This window comes from Garra rufa, chromosome 19, assembly GCF_049309525.1.
Source record: "Garra rufa chromosome 19, GarRuf1.0, whole genome shotgun sequence".
NCBI classification, from domain to species: domain Eukaryota; kingdom Metazoa; phylum Chordata; class Actinopteri; order Cypriniformes; family Cyprinidae; genus Garra; species Garra rufa.
Genome location: NC_133379.1, coordinates 41,991,887 through 42,012,851, shown reverse-complemented (window position 1 = coordinate 42,012,851; position 20,965 = coordinate 41,991,887). Strand labels below are relative to the sequence as shown.

At 35.3% G+C, this 20,965-nt stretch overlaps 1 long non-coding RNA gene across 1 annotated transcript; it reads left to right on the top strand.

Annotated features, from left to right (window-relative positions):
- The first annotated feature begins 10,864 nt into the window (after positions 1-10,864).
- On the top strand, positions 10,865-17,347 carry LOC141293013 (uncharacterized). The gene is made up of 2 exons (XR_012340617.1): positions 10,865-11,300; positions 14,321-17,347. It is a non-coding gene; the product is annotated as an uncharacterized lncRNA (long non-coding RNA).
- Positions 17,348-20,965: the final 3,618 nt, after the last annotated feature.

Genomic DNA, 20,965 nt, shown 5'->3' with positions numbered 1-20,965 from the left:
AACCTCTAGTTCCTCAAAGCGCTCGGTCATGTGCCGTCCCTCAAATGAGGAAGTCTCAGATGGTTCTCATGATAAAGCTCGGTCTGCGCCAAAGATCTGCCAGACGAGATCAGAGACACAAACAGACCTGAACAGGTTCCTGTTCGTACTGGAGTTTCCTGATAAACCAGATCCAAAAAATGCCATGAGGAACACATAACGACGACTACAACCGTTTGCAACATCAATCTACATAAAAGAGCCTCAAAGAGCTTTGAGAACCTATGAATTTGGCTTCAGAGAGTCTTAAAAAGAAACGTTTCCAGAAGGAAAATACATTTGTAATGCATACACTACCAGACAAAACTCAAGACTTGCATGTATTTGGTCAAAAAATCAGTCAAAATCAGTAAAACTGAATTATTATCACAATTTAAAAAAGCGACTTATATGCAATTTATTTTCAGCATCGTTACTTCAGTCTTCAGCGTCACATGATCCTTCAGAAATCATTCTAATATGACAACAATTATCATATGTTAGTGTAAACTGTGGTAAAAGTAAAGATTAGGGTTATTTTTAACATTGATAATGATCAGAAATATTTCTGGAGCAGCAGATCAGAATATTAGAATGATTTCTGAAGGATCATGTGACACTGGAGACTGGAGTAATGATGCTGAAAATTCAGCTGCGCATCACAGGATTAACTAGATAAAAAAGTTTGTCAAGAGAAACTTGAAGTTGTCTTGAGAAAGCCGGACCAGAACGTTTGAAAAAGTTTAAAAAGTCTTGAAGTTTGAATGTTTTGAAGGCAATACAATCTGTCAGAGAGAGAGAGAGAGATAGATAGATAGATAGATAGATAGATAGATAGATAGATAGATAGATAGATAGATAGATAGATAGATAGATAGATAGATAGATAGATAGTTGTTAACATGTTTCTAGCATGATTAACAAGTTACTAGCATGTTTATAGCATGATTAACAAGTTGCTAGCATGATTAGCAAGTTTCTAGCATGTAGTTAACATGTTTCTAGCATGATTAGCAAGTCGGTAACGTTTTCTAGCATGATTAACAAGTTGCTAGCATGATTAGTGAGTTTCTAGAATGTTGTTAACATGTTTCTAACATGATTAACAAGTTGCTAGTATGTTTCTAGCATGATTAACAAGTTGTTAGCATGTTTCTAGCATGATTAGCAAGTCGGTAACGTTTTCTAGCATGATTAGCAAGTCATTAACATGTTGTTAGTCTGCTTCTAGCATGATTAGCATGTAGCTAGCATGATTAGCTAGTTGCTAACATGTTTTTGATCATGTTTAACATGTTGTTAACATGATTAACAAGCTGCTAGCATGTTTCTAGCATGATTAACAAGTTGCTAGCATGATTAGTGAGTTTCTGGAATGTTGTTAGCATGTTTCTAACATGATTAACAAGTTGCTAGTATGTTTCTAGCATGATTAGCAAGTTGTTAACATGCTGCTAGCCTGTTTCTAGCATGATTAACAAGTTGCTAGCATGATTAGTGAGTTTCTGGAATGTTGTTAGCATGTTTCTAACATGATTAACAAGTTGCTAGTATGTTTCTAGCATGATTAGCAAGTTGTTAACATGCTGCTAGCCTGTTTCTAGCATGATTAACAAGTTACTAGCATGTTTATAGCATGATTAGCAAGTTACTAGCATGTTGTTAGCATGTCCGATCAGTTAGAAAAGATATAGTACACCAAGTTTGTAGTTTGTAGAGTTAAAGCTCTAGGAGGAGTTAGAGTTGAACATTTAAGTCTCAGAAGAAGCCAACTTAATTACAGTTGAACAGATATTCACATAGAAACAGATATTTTGTTAAATTCTAAAAATATAGAAAAAAAATGTACTGTATTTTTGATCAAATAAATGCAGCCTCGGTAAGCAGAACAGACTAAATCATAAAAAAACTGACCCAAACATACAGATAACCCAATGTGATACAAGAACACAGACACTTCCTCTAAAAGTGACTGAACAATCACAAATCAATACGTCTGCTTCACATCACGTTGACTATTTCCCGATGTTCATATCAACAGATGTGAGATCTTCTGGAGTGATGTGCTCATAATCTTCTTCCTCCATCCAAATCATTGGCTTTTATGTTTCAAAGCAAATCCCTTCCAGGAAGCATATGGCAGCAGAAATAGGTCAGCCATTAACAAACCAACATGAAGCTTCTGAGACGCATCCAACACAAGCCGTTCCCAAGAGTGGCTTTAAGACCCGCTAACCCTTCTGCAAAAACACTAGCATTATTCTGCACTCGCTCTGTTCTTAACTGTCCGTGAGAGACACGATGAACCTCCCTGGAGAGACTCTATCCCTTTATAAAACACAATATTATGAAAGCAACAGAAAATAGCACATTTATGATGTTGCTTTTACTCAGCAGCTCAATAAACAAGTTAATATGGAGTAACTTACATTTTAGACACATTAATGACATTTAGTTTGTCTCACTGCTGTATGAATCAGCATTGAATGAATCATCTGAATAAATGATTCAACAGTTCACTCAAAGTTAGCCACTTGATTTATTTCTGAAAGAATCAGTGTTTTTGAACAAATCAATTAAGTGAATGATTCAGTGACTCATTTAATGAAAGCCACTCCTTTCATTTCTGGAAAAATCAGTGTTGAACGAATTGTTTAAAGAAATGATTCAACAGTTCATTTAAAGTTAGCCAATTGTTTTATTTCTGAAAGAATCAGTGTTTTTGAACAAATCAATTAAGTGAATGATTCAGTGACTCATTTAAAGAAAGCCAGTTGTTTTTATTTCTGAAAAAAATCAGTGTTGAACGAATAGTTTAAAGAAATGATTCAACGATTCACTTAAAGTTAGCCACTTGTTTTATTTCTGAAAGAATCAGTGTTTTTGAACAAATCAATTAAGTGAATGATTCAGTGACTCATTTAATGAAAGCCACTAATTTCTTTTCTGAAAAAAATCAGTGTTGAATGAATAGTTTAAAGAAATGATTCAACGATTCACTTAAAGTTAGCCACTTGTTTTATTTCTGAAAGAATCAGTGTTTTTGAACAAATCAATTAAGTGAATGATTCAGTGACTCATTTAATGAAAGCCACTAATTTCTTTTCTGAAAAAAATCAGTGTTGAATGAATAGTTTAAAGAAATGATTCAACGATTCACTTAAAGTTAGCCACTTGTTTTATTTCTGAAAGAATCAGTTTTTGAACAAATCAATTAAGTGAATGATTCAGTGACTCATTTAATGAAAGCCACTAATTTCTTTTCTGAAAAAAATCAGTGTTGAATGAATAGTTTAAAGAAATGATTCAACGATTCACTTAAAGTTAGCCACTTGTTTTATTTCTGAAAGAATCAGTGTTTTTGAACAAATCAATTAAGTGAATGATTCAGTGACTCATTTAAAGACTGCCACTCATTTCTTTTCTGAAAAAAATCAGTGTTGAATGAATAGTTTAAAGAAATGATTCAACGATTCACTTAAAGTTAGCCACTTGTTTTATTTCTGAAAGAATCAGTGTTTTTGAACAAATCAATTAAGTGAATGATTCAGTGACTCATTTAATGAAAGCCACTAATTTCTTTTCTGAAAAAAATCAGTGTTGAATGAATAGTTTAAAGAAATGATTCAACGATTCACTTAAAGTTAGCCACTTGTTTTATTTCTGAAAGAATCAGTGTTTTTGAACAAATCAATTAAGTGAATGACTCAGTGACTCATTTAAAGAAAGCCAGTTGTTTTTATTTCTGAAAAAATCAGTGTTGAATGAATAGTTTAAAGAAATGATTCAACGATTCACTTAAAGTTAGCCACTTGTTTTATTTCTGAAAGAATCAGTGTTTTTGAACAAATCAATTAAGTGAATGATTCAGTGACTCATTTAAAGAAAGCCAGTTGTTTTTATTTCTGAAAAAATCAGTGTTGAATGAATAGTTTAAAGAAATGATTCAACGACTCACTTAAAGTTATCCACTTGTTTTATTTCTGAAAGAATCAGTGTTTTTGAACAAATCAATTAAGTGAATGACTCAGTGACTCATTCAAAGACTGCCACTCATTTCTTTTCTGAAAAAATCTGTGTTGAACGAATAGATTCGACCATTCACTCATAATAACAACCACTTACTTTGTTTCTGATTGAATCACTGTTTATTTCTGAAAAGAACACCAGTGCCGTTTAGCAGTTCTGAAGCCATATTCAGTGGTAGAGGTGGTTTTTGAGGTGAAGAACCCTTCAAAATGCATTCCCATCCACTTGCATGCTGAAGATGTTTCTACAGAAAGGTTAAATCTTCATGGTGTTTTGTTGATTCACATTTAGCAGACTCCTAGACAATAGAATCTCATAATAGTGCTCACAAATCAAGCTACATTTGCTCAAATCACTCTAAAAACAATATATTTATGCAACTGCTTGGTTTGCAAAACATGGTTCAACAACTCTTTCTGCAGTTGAATCACTCAGTCAACAGATTCATCCAAAACACTGATTTATTTAAGAACTAAAAAAAGTGTGATTCGAGTCACTGAATCATTCATTCAAATGATTTGTTCAACTTCACAGATTCATTAAAAAATAAACTCTTTATGAAAGAGTTGTTGAATCATTCAGTTTGTACACAAATGCTGATTAATTTGGAAACTAAAGTGCCTGTCATTGTAAGTCATTCATTCAAATTATTTGTTTTTAAATTATTTTATTTAGAAAAGAAAGGAGTGACTGTGTTTACAAATGAGTCACTAATTCTTTAACTTCATCATTTTGTTCAAAAACACTCATCATTCAGAAATAAACAACACTGATTCAATCAGAAACAAATTAAGTGGTTGTTATTATGAGTGAATTGTCAAATCATTCCTTTAAACTATTAGTTTGATTTTTCAGAAAAGAAACAAACCTCTTTAAGCTCGATCGCTGGCGTCTGTATGGTAGTTGCATCATAAACCACTTTGACAGCGCTCAACTCTTGCTCAAGTCCTCGAGAAGACCAAAAACCGAGAGAAAACCCACAAAGGTAGTCTTTGCACAGAAAATACATTTAAAGCATATCATGAATCTATGAATTAAAAATATTGGTTTCATGGGGTCTTAGAAATAGTCTTTCCTCGAGAAGCATGATCTAGAACATCCAGCATAAGGTTCACCAGACTTCTGGCTACATTTCACAGCTCAGTAGTCAAAAAATGATGAAATGCCCAATTGTTGTTATCCATAAATAAAAAAAAGAGATAATATGTTTTTTTTAAATGGTTGTGGGTTTCACATATTATAATAAAAAATTATGATGTTTGCAGGTCAAACTGAAAAAAAGAAAAGAAAACGTAAATAGTTAATAGTTATCAAAACAACTAGGCGATCAAAACATCTTTGCATCATGCAACATTTTAACACATTTGTTAAATTTTCTAATTGCATTTAATATTTAACTTATATTAATATTTTTTATAAAAGACATTTTGTTTGTCTGGCTTTTATGCTGTGTATTTGCAGACGTGTGGTAAAACAGGGACATTTCCAGTGAATGCCACACCAAAAACCAGGACCGTAGCCAGAAAATTGGGACGTCTGGTTAGCTTACACTCTTAAAAATGAAAACTTTTATTGCCACAAGTGATTCCATGAAGAACCTTTAACTTCCATGGAGTCTTTCTACTGAACAAAGTGTTCTTTATTATGGAAAAAGGTTCTTGAGATCATTAAAGCTCTTCACACTAATAATAAAAATGGCTCTTCTAGGAACTGATCACTGAGAGGTTCTTTGGAAACCAGAAATGGTTCTTCTATGGCATCGCTGCAAAAAAAAAAAAAAAAAAAATCCCCCCTTTTGGAATCTGTGTTGAACATGAGAGTAGAAACAGACAGCGGGGATCAGTGATGTTCAGCTGAAGCTTCTGAGAAGCGCGCGGCTCAGGCTGCGGTTGAAGAGTCACCTCGCTCCACTGATCCTGACTGAATTATCTCCTGCATCAGCGCTAGCGACTCCATTTCACAGCTGACACTGGTCATCCACCATTTTGTGCTCCTCAAGGCAACGGCTGCAGATCTTCCCGACTCTTCAAACCCCACTAGCCTTTTCACGAGAGACCGACACGTGCGTCACACATGAGAACCAACACCTCACCAGCTTCCTCTAACGGCTCTCGTGCTGCGAAAGCAAAACTAACACCAGACCAACACACAAATCACGCAGGAGATCTGTCTCAGCCTCTGCGCAAAACCTCTGCAACATCTCAACGTGGACACTTCTAATCAACCCATCTGAGCTGCTGTGATGTACACAGTCTCGTTCGGTCTGTTTATTTTAGGAGGAACATCTGAGATGTCTGCGTTGATGCTGCAACGCCAACATGTGAGCGGTGAACTATTGGTAAACTGTTTCAAAATATACAAAAAAAATCAATTTCTAGACATGCGTGATTGACACGCTTCACGTAAAACCACAATGCGTCTGATATCTGCTCTGCAGCGTATCACAGAAACGTCTCGTAATTAAAAATGCTATTTTACACTTACAACCGAAGTCTGAGACACAATCTCAGCTCTGCATTATTGAAAAAGACATATTTCATGCTCGCTGAGCTTCAGTAATTGCCGGCCTCAGGCGTGGGAACGTTTTATCTAATGATGATGGATGAAACTCTTGGAGATCCTCCACTCAACAAGGTCACGCTTTCCATAAGCACTTTAACACCAATCTGATCGCCAAAACACGTAAAGATGGCTCATTTGTGCGCTGGATTATGGTGTGTAACCTGTATTCTTCACCTCAAAACACTGTCATCATCTACTCAAACACTAATCATCTTAAAGGACTCATTTCTCCATATTAAAACTCAAAGCATCATGGTTGATCACGAGAAACACATCTACCAATGGCATGTTGCATCCTTTGATATTAAAATACATGAAAACCCATGAGATTTGAGAGCCGTCATGGAGGAGAATTTCAGTTTCCAACCTTTATGAGGTTCCTTTCTTCTGTGGAATTCAAAAGAAGATATTTTGAAGACTATTTCAATTGTTTTTGATACAATGGAAGTCGATGGGGTCCAAAAAAAAAACCCTACTGGCTTTCATTGCATGGAAATAAAAACACACTGAAAATATCTTCTTTTGTGTTCCATCAAAGAAAGAAACTCATACAAGTTTGAAGGACATGAGGAGGAATCAATGAAGACGGAATGATCATTTTTGGGTGAAGTTTCTTTAGGGTTTCTGCAGGTTTTATGAAGATACATTTAAGACCTTTTTAAGACCAATTAAAGAGCTCTATGATGTCTAAATACAAATGTGACCCTGGAGCACAAAACCAGTCATAAGGTTAAATTTTACAAAACTGAGATATATACATCACATGAAAGCTCAATAAATAAGCTTTCTATTGATATATGGTTTGTTAGGATAGGACAGTATTTGGCTGAGATACATCTATTTGAAAATCTGAAATCTAAGGGTACAAAAAAATCAAAAGACTGAGAAAATCACCTTTAAAGTTGTCCAAATTAAGTTCTTAACAATGCATATTACTAATCAAAAATTACATTTGGATAGGTTTACAGTAGGAATTTTACAAAAAATCTTCATGGAACATGGTCTTTACTTAATTTCCTAATGATTTTTGGCATAAAAGAAAAATCAATAATTTTGACCCATACAATGTATTTTTGGCTATTGCTACAAATATACCCCAGCGACTTAAGACTGGTTTTGTGGTCCAGGGTCACATATTAGCAACACTTCAAAGTTTGAAAATACAACTTTTTTACATTTTGTCTAGTTTTAACTTTTACAGAAATCAGAACCTGAACAACTGGCCTCCATGTTGTAAAGGACACTACACTATACTATACGACATGACAATATACTATACAGTACTACAACACACTTGTTGTGCTTCATTACGCTATACTTCACTGCACTACAATACACAGATCTATATTAGACTACATTGCACTATACTACACCATGCTATACTGCACTATATAACACTACTTTGCATGCAGTGTTGGGGAAAGTTACTTAGTAATGCATTACAATATTAAGTTACTCTATAAAAAAGTAACTAATTACGTTACTTAGTTACTTTTTATGAAAAGTGATGCGTTACGTTACTTTTGCATTACTTTTTAAATCTGGGCAGGGCTTGCTTGTTTGTTTTTAATAAAAAAAGTTCTATTTTGGGTAAATGTAAAAGCCTTTTCACAGCAAAAGCCTCAGGCTTAGAGAAAAGTTAATTGTCGTCTGTACAGTAGACCGCAGAAGAACAAATGTCAACTCTTCAGCAATAAAAAAAAGGAAAACAAATGTTTGATTATCTTGAGTCATTTCTGCTTATTAGTGTGGATGAATTGGATCATCGAAGGTCGGCAGCAAAGACATCGGTTAATAAAATGGGATTAAATACATAAAGGATATTTGTATTATTTCACATATTTAATTATTGCAGGTTTGTGTTGAATTTCAGTGTTTTTAATTATTTTTAGTGAGTGAGATGAATTAATGCATGTTCACATTTATTCTAGAACTAAAGTAACATCTTACTCACAGTTTCTCTCCACATGGGGACAGGAGAGCTTTTAATCAATAAATAAAGGGAAAGAAACTGGCGTTACTTATTTGAAAAAGTAACTCCGATATTTTCTTGTCAATTAAAAAGTAATGCGTTACTTTACTAGTTACTTGGAAAAAGTAACTTGTGTTACTTGTAATGCATTACCCCCAACACTGACTTTACCACACTAAAGTACACTACACTACTCTGCATCACACTACACATTACTATTGCACTAAGCAAACTGTGGGGGTCAAGAGGGGAAGATGCTACAAATAGTGTCATTAAACAAAGTTACTGTACAAATGTTCACGCTTCAGCATCCAATGAGGCCATCAGAGCTTTGGGAGCGACTGTAAGAGGAAAAGAATGAAACGCTCAGGACCAAAACACTGGAAAATAACCAGGAAGCGTTTTCCCTCAGGAAACCTTCAGTTCCAATTCCGCTGTTCTCTTTCTGTCTTTGGCCTGATTCGGGCCGTTTTCTCAAGCCAATGAGTGTTACCATCAAACCGAATGGAACATCAAAGCGCGAAGACACGCTCGACCAAAGACAAGAGATGTTCCTCCGTTTGGATCTCCTAATGAAGGACTATTCCCAGCTGAAGGACAACAAGAGCCTGGGAGGTTTTGGAGCAAACATTGATTTGACTAAAAATCAAGTGTTTACTGAAGAAGCAACCTCGTTTGAAATGTCCATTTATATCTGTGCTTTAGTTTTGAATCGTCTGCAGCACAGCATGATGTCAGAGGACCTGTGTGTGTCATCCGAGTCATTTCCACACAGACAAGAACATGTCTAGAGTTAGTCTTGAAACTAATGTTTACCACCAATTCATGCAAACACAATGAAACGTAACAGCCATAATTATGTGCATCAGACACTTCGGAATAAATCCTGATGTACATTTGCGCCTGACGTCATGTTTCAGCACGCTGCTCTGATCTAAAATCATTTATAGCCAATATTTTGGGAGAAAAAAAACCTTGTGACAAAGTGGACAATTTCTGACATGCACAGTTTTTAAGTTCTAGTTGTGCCAGAATTGACAGACAGGACATTTCTAATGTGACAGCAGATTTCTATTTCATATAAACGCTGGTCTTTTGACTTGTAAATGAAAATTTGCATGGTTAGATTTTTGAATTATTTTAAATAATAATAATATGAGGACTAACAACAACAATCATTATAATGTATTATTTTTATTTTTTATTTTTTTTTAGCCACATAATTATAATCTGAGAAAAATATGCCGTTTAATTTGCAACTGCAATTATTATCAAGCCAAAAAAAGATTTTCCCTCAAATTGAACACTGTTTTTTTTTTAAAACTTTCTATTCATCTGTGCATCCTGAAAAATAAAATGCATCACCGTTTGCATAAAAATATTGGCGAGCACAATTTATTTCAACACTGGTAATAAGCAGAAATGCTTCTTGAGCAGCAAATCCGTATATTAGAATGATTTCTGAAGCATCACTTGACGCTGAAGACTGCAGTAATGATGCTGAAAATTCAGCTTTGATCACAGAAATAAATTAAAGTTGAACAGATATTGACATAGAAAATAGTTGTTTCAAATTAGAATAATATTTCATTATTTTTACCATATTTTTGATCAAATAAATGCAGCCTCGATAAGCCTCTTTGAAAAAAAAAGTAAAAATCTCACCAACCCCAAACTTTTGAATTCTAGTGCATATTAATATTTTCACATTTGGATTTTAAACCGGCCGCAGCTTCATGAGGAGATCAGGTTGTCTTCTGTTTGTGTTTAAATGCAGTTGAGTACAGGAAGTACAGGAAGAGTACAGGAAGAACCAGTTACTAACCACTCACTAACCTGAAGGACCTGACAGTAAAAGACTGTTGGTGATTCTGCAAATGCCAACCAACAACAATATCTACAGAACATGTTTATACACTGACTGATGCATATGACATTTCTGAAGCTTATTTTAGACAACACCTGGACTAAAAATACCTCACCAGGCTGTTGATTGATTTTTTCAATCGTTTAAGTGATTGCACGATCTTAAGGATGTCCATCATCTATTAAAGTCACAGAATTATCAAGCTTCTCCTTCAAAACCTTAAAGAGGTTTTGAAGGAGAAGCCAAAAGAGTAAGTTTAGGCTATGAACGTCCATGCAAGAAAACCCAGAATCTGAACATGAAGCATGAGCGTTTAGCTGAAGGATCTCAGACAGACAGACTCCAAAAACTCACATCTATAAATAGCAACACAACATGCCAATGTCCCGCGTCCCTCTCCAGAAAGTCCACACGTCTCAGTTTGAGGAGCGAACGTCTCTTCCAGTCACACGTCAGAAAGACGAGCCATCCATTAATATTAACTCACCGACGAGAGCTTCCTTCCTTCCAACTCCTTCAATATTTAATCAGACTTGGACACTGGCACCTTCCAGTCGAGCGGGACAGAGGCGAGCGGATCTGCGACAACACCGCCGCTGTTCGCTCTCAAAGGACGCCTTGTCCTGCCTCTGCGCTCGGCCTGTATAGGAACAGAGCCGTCTACAGAAGGCTGAATGTTTCCAGACACATCTGCAGATCCTGCAGAAGCACAGAGCCGCAGATACTGCTGGATCATCAGACATGAAGAGAGAATATAACACCGACGAACGCCCTTTCTCTGGAACTCACTGCAAACGTCCATATCAGGATCGAAAACAGCCATTCTCAACCTTGCTGACTTGAAGGCCCAACGTAAATATTATAATGGAATATTAACTGGTTGGAAATCGTTTTAATATGCTGATTTGCTCCTGTGTTAAAATATTTGTGGATACCATGATGACTTTATTGTGGCAGTTCAATCAAATCAGCATATTAGAATGATTTCTGAAGGATCATGTGACGCTGAAGACTACAGTAATGATGTTAAAAATTCAGCTGCGCATCACAGAAATAAATTACAGCTTAATAGATATTCACTTAGAAAACAGCTATTTGAAATCAAAATAATATTTCAGAATTTTACAGCAATTTTTAACCAAATAAATGATTCTCAACCTTGTTGACTTGAAGGCCTACTGTAAATATTATAATGTAATATTAATCTTAATATGCTGATTTGCTCTTGAAGAATAATTTTTGTTTCAGGGTTGAAAACAGTTGTGCTGCCCAATATTTTTATGGACACCATGATGATTTTATTGTCACATTATAAATGGCAGTCTTGACCAACTAAATGTGAATATTAGAATGATTTGTGAAGGAGTATTGATGTTAAAAATTCAGCTTTGATCACAGAAATAAATTACAGCTTAACAGATATTCACTTAGAAAACTGCTATTTGAAATCAAAATAATATTTAACAATTTTACAGTATTTTTAATCAAATAAAATTATTTTAATATGCTGATTAGCTCCTCAAACATTTTTGTTTCAGCGTTGAAAACGGTTGTGCTGTCCATTTTTTTAAATGGAAACCATGATTATTTTGGCACTTTTGATCAACTAAATGTGTCCTGTTTGAATTAAAAAAGGCTAATAATCTGAAATGTTTCTTGAGCAGCAAATCAGCATATTAGAATGATTTCTGAAGGATAATGTGACGCTGAAGACTACAGTAATGATGTTAAAAATTCAGCTTTGAACACAGAAATAAATTACAGCTTAACAGATATTCACTTAGAAAAAAAGCTATTTGAAATCTAAATAATATTTAAAATTTTTACAATATTTTTAATTAAATAAATGCAGCCTTGGGGAGCAGAAGAGACTTCTTTTAGAAACATTACATTTTGAATACTACAATAACCTAAATATATTAGCTCATCCTGTGGGCACCTGGTTAAGATCCATTGTTATAAACTTCTTTCACTGTCATATAAAAACAGCATCATGATGACACAAAACAAAAAGAGCAACGCGTGTCTGGATGAGCAGGTTTTTACGGAGCGTCATGTAAGTTTCTCACAAACTCTTAAATCATGCCAGATCAGCTCAGTCACCGCTGAGAAGAGAGAAGTTCATCTTGTGGTCTCAGAGTCTCAGAATATACCATCTTGAATGGTGTGACTGAGAGTCACGTATGAGACAAATAAAGCAGCGTTCTGGACAAAATATCAGACCGATCTGTGGTCAGAGGAACTAGCAGAAAGGAGAAGGCCACATCCTACTTCTGGATCCACCAGAGAAACAAAACTTCTGTACAAACTCACATCGAGGATTGAAAACACTGCAGGAACTAGACCTATTATTATTATTATTATTATTTTTAGACATAAAATATATATAATGCACAAATTACCAAAATAAATGAATAGACAATTGTTATCAGAAAAGTCACAATTTGATTTTTTCCCCCCAAAATCGTGCAACCCTAAAATATAGACAATTCTTAAGTGTACACAAGGTTTCTAGTCCTAGTAATAATGGGTCAAAGACGAAAAATCTTTAAGCATTAAAACTAAAATATTAAAAAGTTTTCTGTTTAATTTAATTGCATTTTTGTTTCGTTTTTTCTGAGCAAAAAATAAAAATCAAACATTTTCCCGTTAATTAAGAGAAGACACCCACTAAGATGTCATTCGGTGTAACAATCTTGTCATATTTGCATATTTACAACAAAAATCAACTGACATTAAAAATACTTATTAGTTGTAATTTTACATTTTTTAAATGTGTCACTTTCCTAAGTTTTGCCCTTTTGTCAGTAAGAATTTTATACTCATTTAAAACACAATAAAATATAATATTGTCCCTCATTCTTTTATATATTTAATATGTACAAGTCAGAATTAACATGTTGTTGAAATTTTGACATAAATATTGTTAGACTGTATAACAATGTCACATTATTTCAAACTAATTTTGACAAATATTGTTAGACTGTATAACAAACTAATTTTGACATAAATATTGTTAGACTGAATAACAATGTAACATTATTTCAAACATATTTTGACATAAATATTGTTAGACTGAATAACAATGTAACATTATTTCAAACTAATTTTGACAAATATTGTTAGACTGAATAACAATGTAACATTATTTCAAACTAATTTTGACAAATATTGTTAGACTGAATAACAATGTAACATTATTTCAAACTAATTTTGACAAATATTGTTAGACTGAATAACAATGTAACATTATTTCAAACATATTTTGACATAAATATTGTTAGACTGAATAACAATGTAACATTATTTCAAACTAATTTTGACAAATATTGTTAGACTGAATAACAATGTAACATTATTTCAAACATATTTTGACATAAATATTGTTAGACTGTATATTAATGTAACATTATTTCAAACTAATTTTGACATTTTAGTCTTCAAAAACTAATTTGAAACCTTAAGTAGACACTTCAATGTGCTTTCTATGGACATAAAATCACTTTTGTAAATAATCTAATGTATAATTCTAGATTAACATGCATTCATTTATCAGACAAGTGTTTGTTGGAAATACGGTCCTTCAAACTGTTGGTTTTCTAAATGAAAACACAAACCCGCAGCACTAATTATGAGCCAAACGAGGTTACGTAAATAAACGCCGCACACAGTCGCTCTTAACCAGAGGCTCGGTTTCTAATGTCCAGCAGAACGTTATATAACTTATGGCTTTAGATAAGAGTGAAAGCGCTCCTCACGCATGTGTGTGTGTGTGTGTGTGTGAGACTCCAGAAACCAATGCATCACGTCAAGAAAGCGTCCACTGGACCATTTCAATTGGCTTTTGTGTGTCTCGCTTCTTTCTCTGTCAGGCCGCCTGAGGAACAACTCTAAACTTCAGCGCTTCTGCCTCCTTCAGCGGCCTCATCCGACTGAAAGGTCCATTTTGTAGCTGGGATCACTCGACCATCAAAATGGAAGCCCTTCAGCTGCCTGGAACGAGCAGCGTCTTTAAAAACAATCTGAAACGCAGCACGCTTCTCCTGCAGGAAAGCACTCCGATCACGTGCGTCTCCTTACTGAACCCTGCAATCAGTCAAAGATCTCAAAATGAATTTTAGAAGACACGTCTGAGACATCTTCTGCGGAGCGGTCACAAAGTCTGCATGGACAATGAGAGTCATTAAGGTGACCCCAAGAAAGCAGAAGATGGCCTGGAGCCTTGGGACGCTTCTGCACCTTCGCCCACCTTATTAATAACACAAGCAGCCTTTGACATTCAAAATTATTCAAATGAAATCACCACATTACTCCGTGCACACAAACATCCGTGGCCTGAAAAACCTCCGTAAGATCAGAGTTCAAGCTTTATCTCACTCGCCTTTCAGATGCTGAAACAACTAATGCATAATATTGATTAACGCCATTAACTAAAATAAAAACTGAACATTTTTTGTGGCTTCTTTTAATGATATTATTAGTAGTATAGCAGTAAATTGTTAGTAGTGCTGTGCAACAAATAATTGCATCCAAAATAAAAGTTTGTTTGCATAAAATGTCATTTTTATTAATATAATTAATATTATATATAAATATATTTAATATATAAACATAGCAGATTTCTTCGTATATATATAGTATATATATCGTATATACAGTACACACAAATATTATGTAAACAAAAACTTTTATTCTGGATGTGATTCATTTTTAATAATTTCTCATTATTTTTAAAGTCATTTTACATTATTTTAAAAAAAGAAAATCTAATAATTTAAAATAATAACAATTATCACTAAAATTAATTATTATTATTTTTAGCCACACAATTATCAGACAAAAAATGCAGTTTAATTTGCAATTGCAATGCAATTAAAATGAAATAAGGACAACCATTTTTATTATTAGTAGTAGTAGTTTTGTAGTTTTACAGCTGTAATGAATAAAAAAGTATTAGTAGTTTTAGTATTAATTATTTTTCTTAAATGGAAATTTGCATTGTTTAATATTTTGATTTTTAATAAAATAATTTTAAATAATAATACGAGTACTAATAGCAACAATCATCATAATGTATTATTATTATTAATATAGCCACATAATTATAATCTGCATTAAAAAAAAAAAAAAAAAATTGCAACTACAATTATCAAGCGAAAAAAACTTTCTATTCATCTGTGAATCCTACAAAAATGCATGATGCTTTCCACTAAAATATTGTGCGGCACAACGGTTTTTAACATTGATGATAATCAGAAATGTTTCTTGAGCAGCAAATCAGCATTTTAGAATGATTTCTGAAGGATCACGTGACTCTGAAGACTGCAGTAATGATGTTGAAAATTCAGCTTTGATCACAGGAATAAATTACAATTTAACAAATATTCACATAGAAAAGACTCGTTTTAAATTAGAATAATATTTCATTATTTTTACTGCATCAAATAAATGCAATTTGCTGAGCAAAAGACACTTCTTTCCAAAAAAATCTCTTTCGAAAGCTCGTGTTGTCAAAAAGAGAAGCATTTCATGACTTTTCCACCAATGAAAAGAAGAAATTAAGACAACCATTATTAGTATTATTAGTAGTAGTAGTAGTAGTTTTGTAGCTTTACAGCTGTAATGAACAGAAAAAAGTATTAGTAGTTTCAGTATTAATTATTTTTCTTAAACTCAATTTAAATTGTTTAATATTTTACTTTTTTAATAAAATAATAATATGAGTGCTAATAACAACAATCATCATAATGTATTATTAATATTATAATTTTTTTTACCTAATTATAATCTGCATTATTATCAAGCCCAAAACAAAAAATATTTCCCCTCAAATTGAATGCTGTTCTTTTGAACTTTCTATTCATCTGTGAATCCTACAAAATAAAATACATGATGGTTTCCACTAAAATATTGGAATGCCGTTTAATTTGCAATTACATTTATTATCAAGCAAAAATAAATAAATAAATAAAGATCGTACAAAGTGCACACTACATGCATACACTAGAGAAAAAAAACTATTTAAGAGAATTATACTTCTGCTTTAGACAAGCAGCTGTTTGTTTTAGAATCTTAGAACTTTTAGTAACAAACTCACTCTTGTCTAGTTAAACGTGAAGTTAAACAGGTTAGATTCATACATTTGCTTATAAGCGTACCATCTTTTACATTGATTCACTCACTCTATTCCTTTGGATGATGTGCTCATGAACATTTTTTCCATTGGAAAAACAAAGCCAGTAAAGAAATAATCAACAGTTAGTTGCAGCCATAGTCTCTCTAATTCTGGAGAAACATCTAAATAGCAGCTATTCCAAACTAGTCCTCTCCACATGTTTTATTAAACATTAGTAAAGCCATAAACCATTCCATCCGCAGATGAATGTGTTCTAGTCATAACGCACATCTGGAAAACAACACTGCATTCACTACAGTCACAGATCCCACTCCAAAACACTCACAAACAGCAGATCCTGCTTTAAATGTGAAATAAAGTCAACAGGTATTAAAGTTATAGCTGTTCTATACCTTCACTAACTCACCAGAAACTCAACTCACAGTTCATTCCACAGAGTGTAGACAACTCTAAATCAGCACACTAAAATGTGGGTAAATTGGGTAAAATAATCATCTTTTCTTCTTTAATTGATGAACTGAATAGGCATGCTTGCTTTAAAACTATTGTGAAAATGCCACACAAACACTTGATGCTTCTGAAGAGCAGCAGAATATGCCGTCTAGGTAGGCAGCTCACTAGGGTTTGGAGCAGCTCATGTTTACCCTGTTAACTTCACCCTCATTGGCTTATCATTAAAAATAGATGATGCCTTTGTGTCTATTCATTGGTTTTCTGTGTTCAACATGACAAAGAGACAATAAAGGATGTGCAATAACCTTCACTCAGAGTCATAAACAGATTTGACACACAAAATCCTGGAGAGCAAACTTTGCATCTACAACCCGGCCAAAAAACGACTACAATAGCGATCGTTGTTCGGTTAATAGATAGTAGATGTTTTCTCTAGTGGGTTATTTTACTGAAAACACATCAGAACGCTCCTGAACAGGATCTTCTGGAAAAGTGGGTCAGCGGTGAGCTTGAACCGTGAGCCATCGCTGCGCGCTCAACAGTTGCATAAGACGGCTTTTAGCTTTTCCAGGTCAGACACTCGACCAGATCAAAGTCATTACTGTGAAAGTACAGACATATTCCCCGGGAATCCATCCCAAACAAAGCTGAGAATGATTTGGAGGTGGAAGAAGTTGGATGAATGAGTTGCAAAGACAAACTAAACCATCACACCCACACACACGCTTGGTTGCAAATCCATAAAACACAACATGCTTTTTGTCTCATTGAATCGCCAGTGAAAAGACTACAAAGAGTGATCTCACAGCCTCGATAAACCACAAAGAACCTGCTTAGAAACATCAGACAGCAGCAGGCCCTTAAAAACAGCCAGTAACCTTCATGTGAGAGAACCTGTTTGCCCTGACATGGGAGACGTGCCACCATTTTGAGTTCCTCTGGCCTGCGTCTGTCGCATTGAGTGTGTGTGTGTGTGTGTGTGTGTGTAGCGCGCTGTCTTTGTCAGCGGGATTTCACAGTGGCCAGAGCGATTGCAGAAGGACACACACACACACACACACTCACAGAGAGAGAGCCAATGGAGAAACAACCGCCTTTCACCAAAAAGCTCTGATGGTGTGCAACACTGAGCGTGTCACAATCACACATGCATGTCAAGATTATTAAACTAGAGCCAGACAAGTGCACAAATACTCACTTTCGCTTCCAAGCAGAAGCTTCAGATTTGCTCCCAAACAACACAGGTGCATAAAGGGAAGCATATGCACGCACAACACGTAAAGAAAAGTTCTAATCTTCAACACAGAGAGCATCAACAGCTTGCATGCATGCACAGAAAATTCCACTCGCACTAAAATGAAACTAAAGTTAATTTCTTTGGCTCTGAGATCTTCCACAGTACAGAAAGTGTACGTGAGGAGCGTCTGTAGGCCACCGTAGAAGCAGCACAAACACGCTAAACTCATCAGCAAGCCAACATTTGACTTCATAAGCAGCGGCGCTAATGCATTGAAGCGTGCGTGTTATTAAAAATATCTTGGGGAAACTTCGCAGTCGCAGAATAAAGTGCAAACGAGCGTGAAATGTGTCACCAAACGCGCGTCCAGCTCCATGCAGTGGCCAGTGGCAGCAGGAGAAAGTCAACCTTTGTTCTCCAGACTCCAGCGAGACTCCATTTTCTGGAGGAACCCTCGGTGTCATTCTACACCTGCGGCGACAAACACCTGGAGCCCGTCGCGGAAAACAACAAGAGCGCTATTTTCTCGTCGCCACATTGAAACACGGTCGGTCGGTCGGTCACGTCACGGGAGCGTAGCGCGCGCGCGTCTGCACGCGTCGCGTCCGTCCGTCTGAGTGACTGACTAATGGACGCGGAGCTCCAAATCCGTGCAATGGCTTCCAGCGCGGCGGAAAGCGCCCGTCACATTTCGCATTTCGTCCCTCGAATGCCCTCACCGGCGGCGCGCCGATCCCAGTTGAGGAAAACACGCAGCGAAGCCGCTCTGGAGGAGACGCTCCAGCAACGCGTCACTCCGCGAGCACCAAGGTGCCCGTTTTGGAGGATTCGCTCGGTTCGGGTTCCTCTCTGGGAGGCATTAAAAGCGCTTTTCCAGGTCATTCCCAAAGCGCCTCTCCACGGATCCCGAGCTCGAGCGCGTTATTATGGAGCGTCAAGAGCGAGGCGAGATGTGGACGATTGTGAAACCGAATACTCACGGCTGGATCCTGGATCTTCTGCGAACTTGTTCCCGGTCTAGAGCAGCAGGATGTTCGCCATCTTCCCTCTCGCTGCTGCTTCTGCTTCTTCTTCTTCTTCTCCTCCTCCTCCTCCTTCTTCTTCTTCTTCTTCTTCTTCTTCAGTACGGCAGCTGCAGATGACCTGAGCTCCGGCTGTCTCTGAATAATGAGCAGCCTCAGAGACAAGGAAGACAATCTGCTAAGCAGGCAACACAAAGAAGTTTTGGAGTCTAGCAAGCACCAGAGGGTGCACAAGAGTTTGCGATGAGACAGTGAGACAGGAGGAAGGTCCACAGAGCCTCTCATGACTCCAGCAGTAATGGAGCTCAAACATGGAGCCCCTCACGGCGCTTGTGACACATTATGATGAGCCATATGATGAGGACGCGTCATTACAGCGCTTCATTATAGACCGCGCTCGCGTCAGACGCCGCGGAGACGCGCGTTTGCTCCACATCGAAGGGCGATATTCGTAATGTTCTCCAGCACCACGACAGGAACCTTTTATTGGGTTTCAAGTGCGTGAAGCTCATTATCAGCACAGTACAAACACGACAGTCACGTGATGTTATTTTAGCCTCACTCGTTTCAAATAAATGGCTTTTGTTGAATCTCGTGGAGTTTGTTTACATGTTGTTGATTTCATCTGAACCTGGCTTACAGTGTAGGCTATGCACCAGTTATTCTGATATTGTTTTGACAAATGGTCTACGAAACCAGTCATAATGGTACCTTTTTTAAATGAGGATTTATACATCATCTGAAAGCTGAAAAACTAGCTATTTGAAAAACCCAAATCTGAGGGTGCCAAAAACCTAAATATTGAGAAAATCGCCTTTAAAGTTGTGCAAATGAAGTTCTTAGCAATGCATATTACTAATCAAAAATTAGGTTTTGACATATTTATGGTAAGAAATTTACTAAATATGTTCATGGAACTAAAATCCTAACGATTTTTTGGCATAAAAGAAAAATTGACAATAATTTTGACCCATACAGTGTATTTTTGGCTATTGCTACAAATATACCAATGCTACTTAAGACTGGTTTTATGGTCCAGGGTCACATAGCTATCAAGGAATGTTTTTAAAGAGTTATGTTAATGTTTAAACAAAATGTTCTTAAAGTTTACAGAATGATATTGTAGCTTTTATATTCACATTCAGAGCTGGGCAGTAACTGATCGCATGCAACTTGGATTACGTAATCAGAATCCAAAAATGAAGTACTTGTAATTAGATAAAATTACATGTTAAAATACTCATAATCAGACCACTGTTACTATTTATGGATTACAGGATTACATATTATTATTACACAATAGTAAAAAAATACTCATAATTTACTGATTTCCCTCTATTTCCTCTTTTTCATTTGATCACCTTTCATCTAATATTTTTAACTGAAGTGTCTCTGTAATTTTAAAATAAATATTTTAATAATTAAGTATTACATTTGCATGTTCATTGGTTCTCAGAAATTTGTTATTATCACATGACATGCAGGTTAAATAAAATATTTCAGTTTTTTTTTAGGTTGGTAAGTTTTTTTTATTTTAATTGATATTAAAATTATTGATTTTAATTTATAAAATTTAATTTTAATTCATAACAACAAATGGAATACATTTTCTCACTCTTTGTATTTTTATGTCAATATGGTACAATATGTAAATCAATATGATAAACAA